At 38.4% G+C, this 21,041-nt stretch overlaps 1 long non-coding RNA gene across 1 annotated transcript; it reads left to right on the plus strand.

Moving 5' to 3' along the window:
• Window positions 1-3,731: 3,731 nt before the first annotated feature.
• LOC140610077 (uncharacterized) lies at window positions 3,732-19,707 on the plus strand. The gene is made up of 3 exons (XR_012011855.1): window positions 3,732-3,838; window positions 16,466-16,565; window positions 18,668-19,707. It is a non-coding gene; the product is annotated as an uncharacterized lncRNA (long non-coding RNA).
• Window positions 19,708-21,041: the final 1,334 nt, after the last annotated feature.

Here is a 21,041-nt window from a genome sequence, read left to right on the forward strand (position 1 = left end):
AGCCTGCTGAGAGTAAATAAGCTTTGACTGGCAGCCTATGTACAGACCTCCATTACCAACCAGATGGTTCATGCCCAGCCCTCACACAGATCTGTAAGGAGACAGAAGCATTCATCAAATGCCTTCTATGTGACAAGAGCTTACATATGCTTATCATTTAATTCTTTACACATTCCTGGAAACCAGGTACTGTTATTACCATATTATGCATGAAGACATGGATACTCAGGGCTGAAGATAATAGCTGTTTATTGAGTGTTTACTATATACAAGGCATTCTCTTAGATACCCTCATCTGATTTCTTATCAATAGACATTTCGGTCATTTCCATTTTGTTGGTATTATGAAGAATGCTTTCATGGGCCTTCGTGAACATGTCTTCATGGGCATATGAACAGGACATTCTCCTTGGGAGTTCACACCCAGGAGTAGAACTGCTGGGCTGAAGGTATGTGCATGTTCAATTTTACCAGATAATAGGAAATTATTTCTTGAAGTGGCTATAGTAATTTATACTCCCACTAGAACATGTCAGCCTTCCTTGTTGAACCACATCCTCCCTTTTACTTGGTATTCTTATTTTTCTTAAGCTAACAGGTATAAAATGCTATTTTGGCCTTGATCTAGTTTTCTCTGATTACTAATAAGGTTGATCATCTCTTTTTATATTAATTTAAGGCCATAAGTGTCTCCATTTCTGTGAATTCTCTGTTCCTGTCTTTTCTGTTTCATTGTTTGCTTTCTTTTATTGATTTGTAGAAGTTCTTGATATTTTTTCCATACTAATCTGTTGCCTGTTGCAATAGTTAATTTTACGTATCAATGTGACTGGGCAAAATAATGCCTGGGTTGCTGGTAAAATATTATTTCTGGATATGCCTATAACGGTGTTATGTCTGTAATGGATATGTCTATAAAGTAGGGTGAGTGGGCATCATCCAATCCTTTGGGGACCTGAAGAGAACAAAAGGTGGAGAAAGGGTGAATTTGCTCTGTTTGAGTTGGAGCATCTGTCTTTTCTTGCCCTCAAACACCTGTGCTCCTGGTTCTCACACCTCAGGCTCAGACTGAATTATGTCACCTGCTTCTCTGAGTCTCCAGCCAGCAGAGGGCAAATTGTGGTGCTTCTCAGCCTCCATGATCATGTGAGCCAATTACTCTAATAAATCTCATACAGATATAATCTCTTTCCTATTGGAGAACCTTGACTAATACAGTGGTTATATCATTGCAAATATTTTCTCCCTGCTTATGACTTGCCTTTTCACTTACTTTAAGGTGTTCTTAGCATAAGTTCTTAGTTTTAATGGGGTTGAATTTATCAGCCTTTTTTTTTTTAATGATTAGTGTTCTTTGTATCTTAATAATTTCAATCCTCTCTATTTCCTTCTGGCATTTAAGTCTTTGCTTTATCTGTAATTGACTTTTGAGTATGATTAGAGATAGGGACCTAAAATCATATTTTTCTATTATGGGCAACTGGTTTCTGCCAGCTTAATTTATTGAATTATCTCTCCCCCGCCCCTAACCTCTCCCCTGACTCTGCCATATTCTCTTTCTCATATATCAAATTTCCATATGTATTTCTGGGCTCTCTATTCTGTTCCATTGGTCAGTTTGTCTATTCCTGAGCCAATACACATGGTTACTATGATTTTATAATAAATCTCTATGTTGTAGAATTATACCCACTCTTTCTCTTCTTATGAAATTAGAAAATTGAAAAAGTACAGAAAACTCCAGAGAAATTAAAATGTAGTTATAATTTCATAACTCTGATGCAAATTTGGTACATATTTTCTCTATAATATACAATACACACTCATGAAAATATACACAAATACATATATTTTATGTTTATACATATATACCCACATTCATTCTTTTTTTCTTTAAAGATTTTATTTATTTATTCATGAGAGAGAGAGAGAGAAAGAGAGAAAGAAGCAGCAGAGACACAGGCAGAGGGAGAAGCAGGCTCCATGGAGGGAGCCCAATGTGGAACTCCCAGGTCTCCAGGATCACACCCTGGGGTGAAGGTGGTGCTAAACTGCTGAGCCACCTGGACTGCCCCCCACATTCATTCTTTAACAAATGTGAAGAAAATACTGTTTACCTCCTACAGTCGAGGCTCTATGATGAAAGCTTTATTGTTGCCAAAGCTGAGCAAGTAGTTAGGAAATACGATAACGTTTAAGATACTAATAATAACGTTAGAAGGAAATTTGCTTTAAATTTGACACTTAGTGTGATTCCTTGTTTTGGTACCTCAGTCCAGGAAAGCATTTATTTTGAATCCCCAAGCTTTATTACTGCCCTAAACTAAGAAAATAAATCTCTCTCCATCCCTAAAGTAACACACTTATCCGCCAAAGCAAACAACTATCTGCTTGTTTAATAAAACAAGAAAATATGGTATATTACATTTTTAAAGAGTACTTTTAAAATACCTTGACCTTAAAACCAGACTCGTGTTTGAATCCTCCATGTGTGACTATTACCTTTTTGACCTTGGACAAGTCATAGAACTTCTTGGGGTCTCAGTTTCTTCATCTTTAAAATGATGATAATATCTACCTTGCAGAGTTGCCAGGGGCATTAATGTATTTTTTAAAAGCCTCATAAAATGCTTGCCAATATTTGCTTTTGAATTTTTAATCACCTTTTATTTTATTACAAAAGTAAGATGAGCTTCTTGTAACATTTTTGAAAAGCACAGAAAGGTATATTGTGAAAACTAGAAATCCCTTCCCTCTGAACGTATCCTATTCTCCCTGTCGTCCCTGCCAACTCCCCATCGATCTCACTCTTCTGAAACAACAGCATTAAATTATCAGAACATGTGATTATTAAGAACATTATAAGATTCCATAAAAGATGAAAATCCTTGAGATCCTATGTAAACATCACATAACAGGCAAGCTAAAAATGTCCAGAACATGTCCCTTTAAGACAGCTTTTATTTTATTTTTTTTATTTTTATTTTTTTTTAATTTTTATTTATTTATGATAGTCACACAGAGAGAGAGAGAGAGAGAGAGAGAGAGAGAGAGGCAGAGACATAGGCAGAGGGAGATGCAGGCTCCATGCACCGGGAGCCCGACATGGGATTCGATCCTGGGTCTCCAGGATCGCGCCCTGGGCCAAAGGCAGTTGCTAAACCACTGTGCCACCCAGGGATCCCCGACAGCTTTTATTTTAAAGTTTTTCTAACAGCTTAGAAACAAATGAACAAGTAGAAGTATTCAAATTAAGAAGGAGATTAGAGAGTGTTTGAAAACTGAGTGAACATTTGATTATGGATATTTATTATTTTTAAATTTTTTTGTTATAATGATAGTGCATTCTTACTAAATATCAAATAATTGTTAGGTGTATAAAGTTAAAAAAACCCACTCCCCAAAAACAACCATTGGGAGCAGTGTTGATGTCTTAACTTTTATACTCTTGATCCACCACACCTGAAAATGTCTCAGCTTAATTGCATAGCTTTGCTCCTTTAATTTTGCTTTGGTTAGCTTAGTCATTTCATTAATTCATTCCTTTATTAAACATGTACTAGGTCCCTTTTCTGGGCCAGGTCCTGAGCAAGGTGCTGGAGACTTCTGAAGTGTTGGTCCTGGTGCTCTCATCCCTAGTGGATAATTACAGTGTTGTGTCATAAGTGCTTTATTATTGTCAGTTAGTGCAGGATACTGACCATAAGGGAGGGATACCAAATGCAGGTGATCTGGGAAGGCTCCCTGGAGGAAGTGATCTCTTAGTTGAGAATTGACAGCTGTATTGACATTAGGCTGTTGCAAGGACCAGAGCTTCGGGCATGATAGCACATTGGAGGTTGGTGAGAAGCTAGAAGGAAGAGCACAGCTGTATAGGAGTGAGGGCTGAGGATGTCAGAGATGGGTGAGGTGAGAAGGTAGAAGAAAGGGGTTCAATCATGAAAAGCTTGTATGCACACAGGGCAATGGGACCCATAAAAGGATCATGAGGAAGGGAGAGAGCCATGCTTGTATTTTATGAGTTTCTGTCTGCCTGCAGTGGGAAGGAAGAAGTGGAGGGGTGAGCCGAGACGCAGGGCAATAGGAGGTAGTGTAATCACCTAAGTGAGAAATACTGGGGATCTGGAGTAAGGAAGTGGCTGTAGGTGGGAGAAGGAGAGATTTCAAGAAGAGAGGGGGTCTTCTTCATTCAAGGAGAACTGATAGCTGGAAGAGGTCCCTGAAAGTAAAGCCATCTAATGCAGGGATCAATTTTTTAAGTAAATAGTGAGAGCAAAAGATGAAAACTCTAACTTGAAAAGTTTAACTAAAATTGTTTTTAAATCTCCATTTTAATATAACATAATTATTTATCATAATTATGAACTAATCTTTAAGATAAAAAAGCATGTCATGATTTTATTTTTTTTAATTTTTTAAAAAATTTTTATTTATTTATGATAGTCACAGAGAGAGAGAGAGAGAGAGAGAGAGAGGCAGAGACACAGGCAGAGGGAGAAGCAGGCCCCATGCACCGGGAGCTCGATGTGGGATTCGATCCCGGGTCTCCAGGATCGTGCCCTGGGCCAAAGGCAGGCGCCAAACCGCTGCGCCACCCAGGGATCCCTTTTTTTTTTAATTTTTAGCATGTCATGATTTTAGAAGGCATAATTTTCAACACAAATTGACAAAGTGACATCTTTCACTTCATTTTAAGTTTTGCAGCAAGTTCATAATAAATAACATTTTCAGGGAAATATTTGGTTTTTGTCAATTTTCCCACGGGTATCTTATTTTCATATTCAGATCATTTTCTTTTTTGTAGTGCTATTATGTCATCCCCTTATGGTTTTAAACATTGAAAAATAACTGACAAAAAACATTATTTTAGTTTCAGGTGTTCAACAAATGACTCCATGTTTGTATATACTGCAAAATGATCACCACGATAAATCTAGTTAGCATGTTTATTATACATAGTTATACATTTTTTTCTTGTGATGAGAGTTTGAGATCTACTCTCTTATCAACTTTCAAATATGCAATATAGTGTTATTGACTATAGCCACCATGTTGTATATTACATCCCAATGACTTACTTATTTTATAAGTGGAAGTTTTTGCCTTCTGACCCACTTTGCATATTTTTTTCAGCTCTTAACTAGTTTTAACTAGGCTGATTTATCATTTGCCAGAGACTTTGCTTACACTTGGAGCACTTCTCCTAGATCACTTTTATTGACCTCAAGAAACTTTGCATCCTTTAGGAGACTTTCAATTTGTCTTTGCTATTGATTTGCTTTTTTTTTTTTTTTTTTTTAGTAAGTTCTACTCACAATATGGGACTTGAACTCACAACCCCAAGATCAATAGTTGCATTCTTTGCTGACTGAGCCAGCCAGGTACCCTAATAGTTGATTTGTTTTGAATTCACAGTTTAGTATGGGTATTTGCAATTGATAAGAAATACTTAAATCAAATTATTATAGATATTATAAATGGTAAGTTCTTTGGTAAATATTTTTGGGTTATACTTTTCTGTGCAACCTGTTGGTTGGGTAATGAGAAAACCCTGTAATTATCTGTCACCTACTCACCAGGATCATGCCCCAACAGGGAAATGTGAAACAAAGTTCTCCTTAGGAAGAAGGAAAACAGATAAAGTCTTCATCTTCTAGGACTAAATCCTTTGTGTACATCAAAGATGCAACAGAGGAGAACATGAAATGCCTTCTTCAAATTTCTCTCCCATACTTGTTCAGCTGAAAGTATTTTCTCAGCAGTGCTCACATCAAAGGCCATGAGATTTGCTTGAAGGATCTCTGTCACTCTCTGGAAGAAAGCCCATATCTCATTACCAATAAGAGCATCATCTTAGCCACTGATGTTTTCTGAAGGAAAAAAAAAACAACACTTTTTCTTCTTCGATGGGAACATAATATTTTCTTCACCCACTTCCCAGTCCCCCTATCCACCAAAAGATCCAAGGATATCCTGAATTATGTTAATATTTTCATCCTTATAAAGATTTAATTGAATGGGCTATGTGCATTGATCCTGAGTATACATCAGGATCTTTTGATTAATGATGCACTGGTTGATTATCAAATTATCTAATTCTCTCCCTTCCTCCTTTTTCTCCTGATTTTCTTTCATAATTGTGTATTGAGTACCACTGTGTGCCAGGCACTATACTGTATGCCTGGGCTCCAACACAGACATCATCCCAATACAATGGGAAACATCATAGGGGAGTGACCAGATCCAGCTTATGTTGATTAGCAGTATTGCCCTCACTCTGAATCTTTATTCCTCCCTTATAAGGCATGACATGTAAGGAAACAGTGGTTTTCATAGAAAAGCCTAAGGAATGCTAGCTCTAGCCAGACATTTTATTCCACCTTTGCTATTTGACTTCTCATTTACTGTCCTTTGTTTGATAGGGATCTTTGTGAATGACAGCAGTTCCCAGGAGCTCACATTGGAGTCAAAGTGACCCTGAAAACATGGTCCTGTGTGAACAATCCCAGCCACTTGGAAGGCACAAGGGCCTGTGTATGCCTGGGAAAGGCTCAGGGGATATTTTAATCACATCACCTAACAATTATTTCTCTAAAAGCAATCCTCAATACTCAGAGTTTTTCCACACCCTTCTCTGCTCATTGTTTTCCTTTCTTTTCTTTTCTTTTCTTTTCTTTTCTCTTTTCTTTTCTTTTCTTTTCTTTTCTTTTCTTTTCTTTTCCTTTCTTTTCTTTTCTTTTCTTTTTTTTCTTTTCTTGGTCACAGGTGTGCCAGCCCAGCATTTTTGTGCTCCCGGGTCTTTCCCTTCCTGTCACACATACATCTTCATTCCTTTAGGAAAGCACTTCAGCTCTGACATGGATGCACCAATCTTGCATCCTCACAACTGGCACTTAACAACATATTCTTCAAGAGAGTTAAGAACATGCCCTATAGATAGTGACCTTATGGACAGACAAAGAGAGATGCTCCATCTAGTTTGCAACCTTGTCCCTAGTGTCTTCTCCTCATTCATTCATTCATTCATTCATCCATCCATCTATCTCATTCACTGATATTGTGAGGTGCTGTTAATTCTCCCAATAGCCTGAAACAAGGGCTTGGGTGCAAGGAGTTTATTTGGGAGGTAATCTTAGGAAGCAGGAGTGAGGAATGGGGAGAGTGAGCTGGGAAGGACAAAAAAACCAGTAAAGATACAGTATTGACTGGTTATTACTGTTGACATTGGAGCCAAATCTCTAGGGGACTTTCTGAGAAACCATGTGGAATGCCCCTCAGAGCTGTCCTTCTGAAGGATGCATGGGTGGGACATTTATCCACCAACTTCTCTCCCCCTCGGATTGAGGGTCAGTCTTCAAGGTGGTCACACCCAACCTTCTGAGCTAAACCCCTGCAGAGGGATGTTGTTAGCAGGCTTGGAGCTGCCCACCACAGTAGCACTGGTGTCAGAGAATGGCTGATGGCCTTGGGCCTGGGGCTCCACCAGCAACTTCTCCAGATAGCACTCACCACAGAGGTGCTGTCGTCATTCCCTTCTGCTTGGTTCCTCACACAAATTAACAAACTTCATCAAGGCAAGGATAATTTCTCTATCTTTGTTTCCAGGGTTCCCAGCAGTGCCAGGCTTGTGGGATATGTTGAGGTCTCATTTCCTGAATGAATGAACTAATGAAATAACGATGCCCTGAAACCAGAAACCTGAGTTCTAGCCCCCCTTGGGTCACTCCTTCCTGTGTGACCTTGAATATATCAAAACCTTGCATTCTGGGGTCTGGGTTCTTAGGAACTTACAAATCTGTGTTTTAAAAAGTCTCAATATCGAAGTATTATTGGAAAAGGAGAAAATTTCCCATCAGTGACTGACCTGGGAATAGAATATTGTTCTCTAACTGGCTCTCCCTCAGTCTAGGTTTAGACTGCTCTGAGGTGTAAAGATGAACACTGTTGAAGCAGTAAGGGTATGTCACAAAGTTAGTTATCAGAAAAACATTTTGTTTTCTGCACAGTACATGGCTTAGAAAACCTTCACTAACACTCTCATGTGAAGAGTGATAAAATGCTAATTTCCCACAGATTCATTATCACCATGAAATGAAATTTCGGAACACATCAGAGGTAAGTATAATGTGCAAATATAGAATTCAACAATTCAAGTTTTAGCTGCCTCATGTTTTTTATACCTCTGTCAACAGGACGCTCATTAAAGGCTTTTTCCCATTATCTTACTTGAGAAGAAAACTGAAGAGAATATTATAATACTCAGAATGGAAAGATGTTCTTTCAGTTAACCCTTTATGAAGAGAACCCATCTGTTTTCATTATTTTTTCCCTGATCACAAATATGTATTGTGCTTGGTACTCCAAGGTCTTGGATACAATCTTCACAAAAACCATATTTAGTTGTGGAGCTTATAGTTTGGTAGGGATGGACTATATTAATTATTTAAAATGAGCATCAAATTACATTCTGAAATAAACACTTCTGGGAAAGAAATGTTATTTTATTAGACCAAACTACAATGGAAAGCATATGGTCTGGGATGTTAAAGAAGGTTTCCCCCCATAAGTGGGATTTGAGTAGAAACTCTGCTTACTAGAATGAGTAAGAAAGTGAAAGGCAGGACAGCATGTGCAAAGATCCAGTGGCAAGAAAAACATGATGCTTTAGAAAAACTGAAAGAAGGCTTGGGAAGCTGGCTTGTCCAGAATGGGGAGGAGTGTGGTATCAGTGAGGCTGGAGAGGTGAGCCCAAGCTAGACTAGTCAGGCTTTCAGAGCAGGCTAACCATTCTGGTCTAAGAGCAACAGGAAGCTTTTGCACAGTTTCAGCAAAACCTGGTGGTGTGATTGGATCTGCATATTTTTTAAAAGGCCTCTGTTTCCATATCCTTTTATATTTTCTATAATTAAATGAGTAGATTGAGCAAAAACATTCATTTTTTCCTGAATTATGGTGATAATTGCAGATCCACACACACCATACACACACACATACCCCTTGTTTCTCCAAAAGATGTCAATCTGATTTGCTTCAGTATTATCAGTGTTTCTCCTTGTCATTTGGGTAACATTTAGTTTGTACTTCTGGGTGGACTACATTTACCCAATGACTAAATTCCATGCTGGGGTGTCATGGGGAATAGAGAGTCCTATCCCCATATATTAAGTGTGCAGGTGAAATTGCCCTTCACTGTTGGAAAGGATGAGAACAATAGCCATTGCATCAACAAGATAGGTCCAAAATGAATTGTCTGGTGATATCTGCAGGGCCTCCCTAAACTATGTCTATAACATCCATTACCTTCCCCAAATTTCTTAGCATATCCAAAAATGGATTAAGTTGCTTTGACAAGCTCTATTTTTTATGAACCTCTTTGGCTATTACTTACTATGTTATTTTCCTCAAGGTGCTCATGGACTGATTTATGATTTCATTTAAGGTTTTGACTGGTAGTTTGGATACGCTAACTAGCCCACCTTTTCCCGGATCTGCTTTTGGCTGCTTTATCTCCAACACTAAATCAGCCTGCTTAAATTTTTCTGCTACATAAGTCTCCACGACAAACACTAGTATTGGAAGTACGTCCTGCCTTAGCCGGTTCGTTGAATATGTTCAAATGAATCTCATCCAGCTCTGCTGATTTATAAATATTTAAATTGTATAAGTATTCTTTTACCTGCCTCTTATTAATTCTGTTTCTTGATATTCCCAGAGACTCATTAATATTTATCTTATGGAGCTCCTGCTTCCTCCATTCTCGTGTTAAAGGCAGAGACAAAATAGTGGTTCCATATTCACTCGTCTTTGCATCTTTTATAATATGTTCTCACTCCTGGTTTAGCAAAAGTAGCCTTTATTTTCTTGGGCATAACATCCCATTGTATTTTTAAGAGGCTTTGACATATTTTCTTGCTTTTTTTGCTTCTCTCATTCTGTTTTTCAGCCTTCTCCTGGAGTTATATTTTCTTCATACTGGGTGTTCTTTCCCCTGAACTCTACATACAATTGGATTTTTGCTTTTTTTCTTCCAAAAGGAAACATTTATGCTGTAAGCCTCCTCTATCAGAATATGCTTGTTGGTTACATAATAGCACCCACCAGCCACTTGTGTGTTCTTTTTCTAGAGGATGTACTTGAATGCCCACACCCATGTTTTTCATTTCAATGGATCTACACAAGTAGCAATCATTTAGTTTCTGAAAGATGGTTGGATGTAGTCCATTAATTTCGGAGCATGTCCAGAAAATTGATCTGAAACAAACAGTGAGTGAAAATGTGAAACTAAGACAAGGGATTTCCAATTATAAGTACAAAAAAAAAGGGGGGGGGGCAAGTTCAGGAATATACCTTATAAGAAACACACTGGAAATGTTAACATTTTAAAATATGTCTTCAAAAGTGCACATACTGTTTACCACAATTTAAAAAAAAAGGCACACTCTGTACCACTGTATTTATGTGAGTTTCTAGTATAGGCCCAGCTGAAGTGTGGTGGATAGAAGTCACAATAGTATTGGCTGAAATGGGCCTGAGGATGCTGGAAGTGATCTGTGTCTTGATGTGGCTAATGAGTCCACAGATGTGTGCATATGTATGTATGTAAGAGTTTATCAGCTTGTACACTTGTGGCTAGAGCACTTAAAATTAACAGACTTTACTGCATATTAAACCTCAATTAAAAAGTAAAACAAAACAATGGATGGGTTTACAAAGGCAGTTAGCAAAAGCTGAAATAAATACTTGTATTAGTGTGTACTGTATCTGAAGCTATCTGAAATATTATTTTAAAAATTTGATTTATACTCACATAGATTTGTTTTTGGACACACCTGTTCAGTAGGCTGGCAGAATGAGAATCACCATGGCTACAATCTCCTGAGTGCCTGCTGTGTGACAGGCATTGTACCTACAGTTTGTCATCTCAGTTTAGGAAAAGTGATATTTTTCCCATTTTCCGTATGAGGACATGGAATCAGAAGGATCTTAGGTAGTTGCCAAAAAGCACATAGCTGAAGAAAGAAATTAGAGACTTAAACTCAGATTTCTAAAACTCTATAGCCTATTTATGTTCTCCCACTCTGTGTGGCACCCAGACATCCTAGATGGTTATGAGTTGTTATTTTTATTAGTCTTTTTTTAACTACAGGCAATGTATATCTGCTGTGTATAGCTTTTAGATATTACTCTATTGTTTTAGGAAATAAGTAATGTAGATATATTGAAATGAGTTATAAATAGTATTAGCTGATGTTTATTACGTGTCTAAAGTGTGCCTCATCTTATCCCAAAGCATCACCTAATTTAATAAGCACAGAAAGTCTGTGAGAGTCAAAGTATTTATTTCCCCCATTTTACAAATGAGGATGCTAGGGCTCAGGTTGAAAGATCAGATAGTAAGTTTCAATCTGTTGGTAGTGCGATTTCAGAGCACACACCCTTTACCGGTCCATTATATTGTGTCTTAATGATTCCTGAAGAATGTAACTGAAAAAAGAAATAGACTGATCAATTTTTTAAAATCTGAAAACAACTTACAAGAACAATAAACATGAGTAGAAGGAATATTTGTCAGATTTGCATCCATTATTAAGATGAATTTGAGAAGCAATATTGGTTTATTGGATCTTTCTGCTGTTTGGAAAGCTTATAAACTTGAGTTCAGCCATTGGAGGCTATTAGACATTTTGGTGAGAGGTCACACAATTGATGCCAGTGCTTCTGGGAGCAGCTGAAAGCCTGGGTTTCCAGCTCTGCATCTCATCTGTCTATGGACTCATCATTTAAGTAGACAGGTCCAAGATATCTAGTCTTCTCTCTTGACTTGCTTTAATGCCCATTTCTGGCACTTTTTAAAGCTATCTTGGATCATTTTATTTGTGTTCTGATATTCAACAGGTATTTTCTTAAGTGCAATAAAATCTGTAATTAATTAATAAAATTCCTGTAATGAATGTCTCTAATCTCTATGGAGACTTATGCTTTTGGTCCCCAAAGAATTTCTGTACAATTTCATACACTGTCAGATTATCATATTCTTTTGTTACCCAATTACTGCATCTTTATTTTTTTGCCACTTTTCTCCCTGAAGATTTTGAAGCTGTTCATCACAAGGACTTCCTAGCCCTTCTTTTTTATTTTGAACAGAAAAGTTTGAGAGTAGCATAACGACCAACTTTATACACTCCATCTAGATCCATCAACTGTTAACATTTCACCACATTTGCTTTTAAAAATCTCTCTATATATACATATGTGCATAAATGTGCATGCATGTGTATGTGTGCATGTTATATGTAATACAGTGATTATACATAGGACATTTAACCTTAATTTAAGATCATTGTCTAATATTCTGCCCATATTCAAATATCTCCAAGTGTCCCAATAATGTCCTTTATAATTGCTTTTATTTTTTCCTCCAGTCCAGGATTCAATTGAGGATCCCATGTTTTATTCAGTTACCATGTCTCTACTCTCTACTTTCTCTAATCTAGAACGGTTCCTCAGACTTTTTTAGTATTTCATGAATCAACATCTCTGTTATAAACGTCTTTATTTTGCCTTCTAATTCCAAGCATGTGGTTCTGGGTATAACTACTCATCATATTCCTGATTTGTTTCATGAATTATTCCATGGAGGCCTGCTAAGGTAAAATATTAAAATAATTCTTATGGGGGCTCTGGATGGCTCAGTTGGTTAAATGGTTGACCCTTTGGTTTCAGCTCAGGTCATGATCTTGAGGTCATGGAATCGAGCCCCGAGTGGAGCTCTATGCTCAGTGTGGAGTCTGCTTCAGATTCTCTCTCCCTCTGCCTTCTGCTCACTCTCTTTCACTCTCTCCCTCTCTCTCTAAATAAAATCTTTAAAAAAATAAAATAAAGTAATTCTTATGTATTTTGGAAAAGATGGAAATAATTTAAAAATACACCTTAGAGCTTCAATGTTGTTGAAGTTGTTTGCTCAGTAAACAAGTTAGCTAAACTGAAGGACACAGAGAAGAGATAACTTCATTCTCAGCCTTTAAGAAACTCAGTTTCTAATCACAGATGCATGTAAAGTCCCTTGTCAGGAACAAATGATTTTGGTGTTTTGTGCCAGCCTAAGTTTTAGAAGGAAAGCAAAGTTGCAACCAGCCCCTTTATTGCTAAAGTCTGCTGAACTGTTGGAAGCCAGGGATACCACAAATGGCATGCTGAGGAGGAAAAGAAATTGAAATGCAAAGCGTGACTAATAATAAAATAGTATTCTTCCAAAAGTTACCATTGTGAACATTTCTATCACCATCATACGCAATTTCCTTTGATAGCAGAATGAGCCTTTAAGGAAGCAACTTGGGGCTTCTTGCAAAGCAAAGAAATTAGCAATTGTTCAATGACTAAAAGGACAGTTGTATGAGAAGTTGCCATAACAACATGATGAAGTTGTCCCTGTGGTTTAATTTCATTCACATTGAATTGGTCTGGATGTCATGTTTTAAAATATGAGTCAATATTTAAGGAGTTTTGAAGAAAAGATGTAAATATTAATTGTATGGACTGGGTTCTCTTTTGAATGCAAGCCTGCCAGTGGGAGAGCTCCCGATTTACTGTCCTCATTTCTCCATTAAAAAGAAGCATTTTCCATGAAGCAGTGCTGAAATGCCCTTTCTGGAAATCTACTTGCACTGCACAGAGGATGTGATAAACTATCATGCATAGCACACATTGCCATCACCTTCTCTCAAGTATTTCATGGAAAATGGGGACTTCAGGGGGACATGGCAGGATTTAGCCTGTCTGGATCTTTGTGGTTTGGAGAATACATTGCGCTGAAACTGGGACTACCTTTGAATGCTTAGCAGTTACTTATTTGTTAATAACTGCATATGAAGGCAACCTTCTGTAATATCTTAAAAGCATAGGCTCTGGAGTCAGATTGTCTAGATCACAACTCTGCCTTTGCCACCAGCTAGTCTTGGGAACTTGGGCAAGTTTAAAATTATTCTAATTCTCCATTTCCTCATCTGTAAAATGGAAATAATCCTAGTCCTCTCAGCTATAAAAAATGGTAACATAGAATTTTTTTGTTTTTCATTTGTTTACCTCACTGATCCATGTAAAGAGATGGATGTATTCCCTGGTATGGAGTAAGAACTCTGTAGTAGTATCACTGTTGTTTTGTTGTTACTTCTGTTATTATTGTCATTTTTATTATTATTAGCACCAATTAGATGTCATTCACTAGGCAGTGGTAGGGCTTCAAAGGTGAACCATAAATCCTAGCACTGAAGGGAACATCTAAATCCTGGGGAGCCGACATATAGTTTGAGTTACCAGGCAAGAAAGGGCTGAAGAAACTGCTGGATGTGTCCACCTATGGAGTATCCTTCCCTGAAGCTCCAAACAAGAACCCCATGTGATGGAAGTCAGGTCCCTCTGTCAGGCTGTACCAAGGCAGGGTGCATGTTGGCACCTCCCTGTTCTTGCACAGCTCTGCATGGCTGCGCTTCCTGCTAAGTGATATTTACCAACTTACCTGGCTTTACTGGATGATAGATGTATCACCACTTGAGTACTTTACACTTGTTTGCAATTGGTAAACCAAGCTGCTATAGCCAGCATGACGTTCCATCTACAATCCCACAGGTGGAATGAATGATTGCATTTCTTAATTTTCTTAAATCTTTGCTTAAGCTTTCTTTTCTTTTAAAAAAATGATTTTATTTACTCATGAGACACACACACACACAAAGAGAGAGAGGCACAGACACAGGCAGGGGGAGAAGCAGGCTCTATGGAGGGAGCCTGACGTGGGACTTGATCCTGGGTCTCCAGGATCAGGCCGGGGTTGAAGGTGGTGTTAAACCACTGAGCCACCTGGGCTGCCCTAAGCCTTCTCATCCTGCAGAGTGAGTCTAATTTTAACCTTGACCGTTATTGGGACACTTTTCTACCCCGTGTTCCCTCCCCACTACCCTCCACCAAGTGTGGGTCTCACATGGCCACAAAGAAAGCATGAGATATCATTCTCTGCTGCTGCATGACTTGCTTAGGTTTGGGGCACTGGAATCAGGGCAGAGGTGGAAATTGGGAGCCTAGATTTCAGCCTGTTTAAGCACTCCAGAGTAATTCCCCCTGAGATCTTGGTGACTCCAGAGTTCTGACATGGTTGGGCCAGCTCCTTAGAAGATCCTCAGCATTTGTCCTCTTCCCCATCTTCCCTGAAAATACCTCCCTCCCTCTTCCTACAACCTTTACTTATTCATGAGAGAGGGAGAGAGGGAGAGACACAGGCAGAGGGAGAAGCAGGCTCCACACAGGAACCTGATGTGGGACTCGATCCCGTGACCCCGGGATTACGTCCTGGGCCGAAGGCAGGCACTAAACCTCTGAGCCACCCAGGGATCCCCTCCTACAACCTTTAAAGGTACTTTTCTCTCTCCACTAGCTCCAGAAAACCCATTAATAATCAGTTCAGTGACTGGGTTTCCACATAAGACAGGAATTACTGCTGACTTCAGACCTCCCCTGAGACAAGGAAGCCCAAAGTCTAGTTCTCTGAAATGAGAATCATAAAAATATAGGAAGAACCTACAGAAGTGAATACCATCGCCAGATTGCCCTGCAATTTTCCATCACATTGAGTAGTTTAATTCATTTGCTTGATTTCCTGAGTGCCCACTCTATGCCAGGCAATGCATTGGGTACTGGGGGCACTGGAGTGAACTAGGCACAGATCCTGTAGTCATAGACCATCTAGAAGCACAATAGCAGGGACACCCTGGGCTGGGTCCAAATCCCACAGGTGCTGGAGACCAGAGCCGGCTGCCACTGCCAACTTGGCCATATTATTACTTAACATTGATGAAATTCATGGTTGCTTTTTTTTTTTTTTTCCCTTGGACACACCTTTGGAAGCAAAGCTCATGAGGACAACCATTTGGAAAGTCACAAAAGGTTGTTATCAGGGCTGAGGAATGCCACTTTTAAATGGTGTCACTGACTGATTTTCCCTACCTCTTGACAGGAGTCTAGCTTTTCCTAGAGTTTTCTTGGAGGATCTAGAAGAGGCTAATTCTTAACCAACGTCTTATTTCTCACCTAGAGGCCACTGAAATACTGATTGCTTGTGCTAAATTATGTTTGAATGACTTTTTGCCCCTTTCTGGTTCATCCAGCAGAGTTTTGTTTCTCCAATGAAAGTTTGAGCTTCTTTTTTTTAATTTTTATTTTTTAATTTTTATTTTTTAAGGTTTGAGCTTCTTGAGAGCATATTTGCTCTTATATGAACACTTCAGGAGGAGAGCGATTAGCATTTGTTTCCAAGTTTAGAATTCAGGTGATTGCAATTTTTATACGTTTTCATGTACAGTATACCAGGTCATACATGTTACATTTAGCTCCCTTGATCAATATTGCCTGTTTTGGCTGTTTATACCTAAATTGCCTTTCTATGCCTGACTGATGATTTCATTTTACTTTTCAGTAACTGCTCAAGGAAATATATAAGGAAGTGACTTAACACAATTGGCATGCAGTAGATGGCTTGGCTCAGTTTTTTAAGTGGGAATTCAGAAGAGGAAGAGGTAAGGAACAAACCAGCAATAATCCTTAGCTTATCCTTTTTTTATTTATTTGTAGCCTAACTGGCACATAGTTTATTTGTAGCACACAATTAGTATGTTTGATGATTAATGAAGGAAAACAGGGATGCAGTCTACTACAGTGTATAAGAAGGTAAGTTTTGGGATTCAAGGGACCTTATTATGAGTAATTATTCTGCCCCTTTCTTGGTGGGTGATCTTAGGCTGGTCATCGTACCTCTCTGGTCCTCAGCTTCCTGATCTGTGAAATGACAGTGTATTCCTGTCTACTTCAAAGGGTTGCCAGGAGGGCGAAATCAGGTAGTGCATGGAAAATGAGTACTCAATCATTATTATCCATTAGGATGTCTTTATATTGCCTCTTGGACATTTCACAAGGTTCTCAGAGCAAAGCTATGGAATCCTAGAATATTCAACATGGACTGGATACTTTGGGGCTCTTAAGGAGATATTTAAACCAGCTGATTAAAAGAAAAAAGACCTTGGTTAATGTGCATGATATTAGCCTTTCTGCCCTTTCCTTCTCTTGCCCTGACATATGAAGGTGAAGTAGACAAGCTTGCCCTCTAACTCTCTTCCATGTATTTTTTATTATCCTGGTGAATATTTTGTGACTTCTTCTACACTACTTGTGATGGTTAGTTTTTTGTGTCAACTTGGCTAAGCCACAGTATCCAAGTAGGTGATCAAAAGCTAATCTAGATGTTGCTGTGAAGTTATTTTGTAGATGAGATTAACATTTAAATCAGTAGACATTCAATAAAGCAGATTACCCTCCCCAATGTGAGTGGGTCTCACCCAATCAGTTGAATATCTTGAGAGAAAAAAAGACTGACCTCCTCTGAGGGAATTCTGCCTCTAAACTAGACTCATGCTGCAACATTACCCCTTCCCTGGGTTTCCAGCTTGTCTGCCCTGCCTATCTCCCCTGCAGATTTTTGACTTGCCATTCCCCCAAATCATAGGAGCTAATTTCCTAGAATAAATTTCTCTGTATACATCTTATTGGTTCTGTGGAGAACCCACCTCCACCTCTATCTATTTTTAAGTCTGATTCCAACTAGGCAGGCTTTTTGTATGTTAGAGAGAAGGGAAGAGATAGGGCATGAGTATGGCTTATGTTCCACACACCACAAATATGGCCATATATCTGTATCCATGCAACCGAACCTTTGCTTCACTTTCAGAGCTCTGTGTGATGCTTGATCATCCAAGATGACAGAGTCTCAAGGGAAGATGAAGTTCAGTACACTTTCCTTCATAAGGCATCCTAGTAAGAATTTCAATGATATGGGTTGGAGAAAAAGATTTTCTGGTTAATTAGATTAACCAGAATGTGTCATTCCTGAAGCAATCTGATTAATCCATCCCTTAATATATTTTGAAGAATATTCAGGAGAGACTTTGAGAATGTTTAAAGGAAATTCTAATTTTGAAATCACAAAAGCTAAGCAACAAACACATTTTTCAATATGGCCCTGTTTAGTCTATCTTCTAAAAATCTGACCAATTTCTTCCATTTCAGATTTTACTCTAATAACATTAATTTATCACTTGCTTTTAAAACTAATTTTCCAACTGGCTTTCTGCACGATGATTTAAACTATATTGGAATGGCTTACATTTCAAGGTAGGTTTAATATTTTCTTCAGAGGCAACATTTGTGATTGGGTAAGTTTGTTGAACTTTTACACATCTCGACAATCCAACACCCACTTACTTAGGTTTCATATGGTGTGGTTAGCACTTTGATTAACATATTTCTTAGCTGCTTAAAGCATTATGTATTTTTGATATCTAACATATTAAAATGGGATTCATTGTGCATTAAGTTAATGTAGCTTAATAGGCTATGATATTTGCTGGAAAAAAAAAAAGGAAATCGTGCCTATCTTTTAATTTCCTCCTGAGCTGTGCATGGAGTTTCAATAAAATACTTTGAAATTTATTGGCAAAAACACTCCCTTATAGCCTGCTTTTATTTTGGGGAAGTTTACCGGAGTATTGCTGAATTTAGTGTGCCAACATGACTACTCTTACTTATTATTGACTTTCATCAGTATTTTCTGCATGGGCTCTCCTAGGAATGGATCTTCCGATTTTAGATGCAAATGGGATGAAGCTAATATCTGCTTGACTGGTGGCTTATGTGTAGAGTTGGAAGAAATGCTGGCTGATGTATGTTACAATCACGGAGGCAGCCGTGGTGAAACGCAGTTGGGGAGCGAAGAAGATTATGTCTTAGGTTGAACAGAAACAACCCAGTGAGGAACTACTCAAGTGAATATAGGATTTCCTTAAAAATAGAAATCCGATCAAGATGGAACAAAAGATGCTGCACTTCTGACAGAGTAAAGATACATGTTTTACATTCCCAGCTCTCCAGGATTATTTATTTTAGGATAACATGCTTTTTATGGAAGCCTTGAAGCTAAATACAAAACAAACTACACTTCCCATGCATCTCTGTTCCAGATAGCTTCTCCAATCCCTCTTGGCAGCAAAAACACTGATTTTCCTAAGGGTTTGGCTCAATAAAGGAGTAAGGTAAAACTGGCAAAGACAAGTGAGATATTCAAATCTTGTGCCACTGTGAAGGATTATGGAGAGAAAAATCTCATGTTTAGGTTTCCCAAGTTGTAAAGAGATGAGTGTAAACAGGAAAAGAGTCAGCCCTTCCAACAGACACTGAAGTAGGCATATGATATGTGCTCTTGACAGACTCTATTTGGCTTCTCTTTAAAAACTAGGTTAAATTGGAGAAACTAATTAAAACACATAGAAACCTTTTATTTGCTTCACATTTTTGAATTCACATTTTGAATTCATCACAAGAAAAGGAGTTTTGTAACTGTGTGGTGATGGATAACTAGACTTATTGGGTGATCATTTTGCAATGTATATATATACCAAATCAGTATGTTGTATACCTGAAACTAATATAATGTTATATGTACATTGCACTTCAATTAAAAAAAAAAAAAAAGAAAGCTCTATCTTGATACTGAGTATTGGGCACTCCCTTAAATATTGCTCCTAAGATGAGCACTTCACTTACCTCCCTTTAGTCTTGCTATATCTATATCTCTCCTTGTCAACTACCTTTGGGAAGAAAGCTCCATATGGTGAATGGAGGTATCTATTTACCAACTACTGTCCTCATTGGTTAAGATCTCTCCACTGGAGGTACTAACTTCCTGGCATTTCTTTCTTTTATTATTATTATTATTTTAAAAGATTTTATTTATTTATTCATGAGAGACACACAGAGAGAGAGAGAGACACACACACAGAGACAGAGGCAGAGAGAGAAGCAAGCTCCATGCAGGGACCCTGATGTGGGACTCAATCCCAGGTGTCCAGGATCACGCCCTGGGCCGAAGGCAGGCACTAAACCGCTGAGCCACCCGGGCTGCCCTCTTTTATTATTTTGAAATATTTTATTTATTTATTTATTTGAGAGACAAAGAGAACATGTGGGCTAGAGGGAGAGGGAGAGAGAATCTGAAGCAGATTCTGTACTATGCGCAGAGTCCAACACAGGGCTCGATCCCATGACCTCAAGATCATGACCCTAGCTGGAACTAAGAGTGGCTACTTAACCAATGGAGCCACCCAGGAACCCCCTAAATTCCTGGCATTTCTGAATGCCTTGCTCAAGAACTACTTAGGCTCCTCTGATATGGGAGAAAACTCCCAAGCAGAAGACACAAGTTGGACACATGAGATAGGAAGCTGTCAGTATATATGGAGACCATGCACTGCAGTTGGGGTGGACCAAGAGGATTCAGAGTGAGGGATCCCAGAGCAGCCAATGGCCAATATCAAGACACATTGCCTCATTTAACTTTCTCAATAATGCCATGAGAGTTGGTACTAGGGAAAAGCAAGTGAGTGCCAAAAAAACACAGTAATCAAGATAAATCATACTTTAGTGCAAGAGTTTAAAAACTCAAAATTAATGCAAAAAAGCATGCTAATGAAAAATAGCAACATTTTATTTTATTTATTTATTTATTGGGTGGGGGGAGAGAAGAGAGCATCCACAAACAGTAGAGGGAGGGGCAAAGGGAGAGAGAGAGAGAATCTTGAGCAGGTTCCACTCCCATTGTGAGCCCAACCTGGGCTCAATGCTATTACCCTGAGATCATGACCTGAGCCGAAACCAAGAGTCAGATACTTAACCAACTGAGACACCCAGGCGCCCCTAAAATATTAAGATTTTTTAAAAAGACAGAATTGATCCCACACTTGCATAATCCTACCTTACTTGATTCACTCTAATGCTGTCACTGGTTCTAATGAAACTGTATTTACAAAAATAAGTGGCTGTAGATTGCCAATCTGATTTCTTACAATATTGCATTAAAATATGATTTATCTGACTATTGAGTTTTCAGTGCCCTCTTAAATTTTGTTCTGGAAACTAGTGCTCCTAGCCTTGGTACTAATATTATC

The sequence above is a fragment of the Canis lupus genome, chromosome 19 (assembly GCF_048164855.1).
Source record: "Canis lupus baileyi chromosome 19, mCanLup2.hap1, whole genome shotgun sequence".
Lineage (NCBI taxonomy): Eukaryota > Metazoa > Chordata > Mammalia > Carnivora > Canidae > Canis > Canis lupus.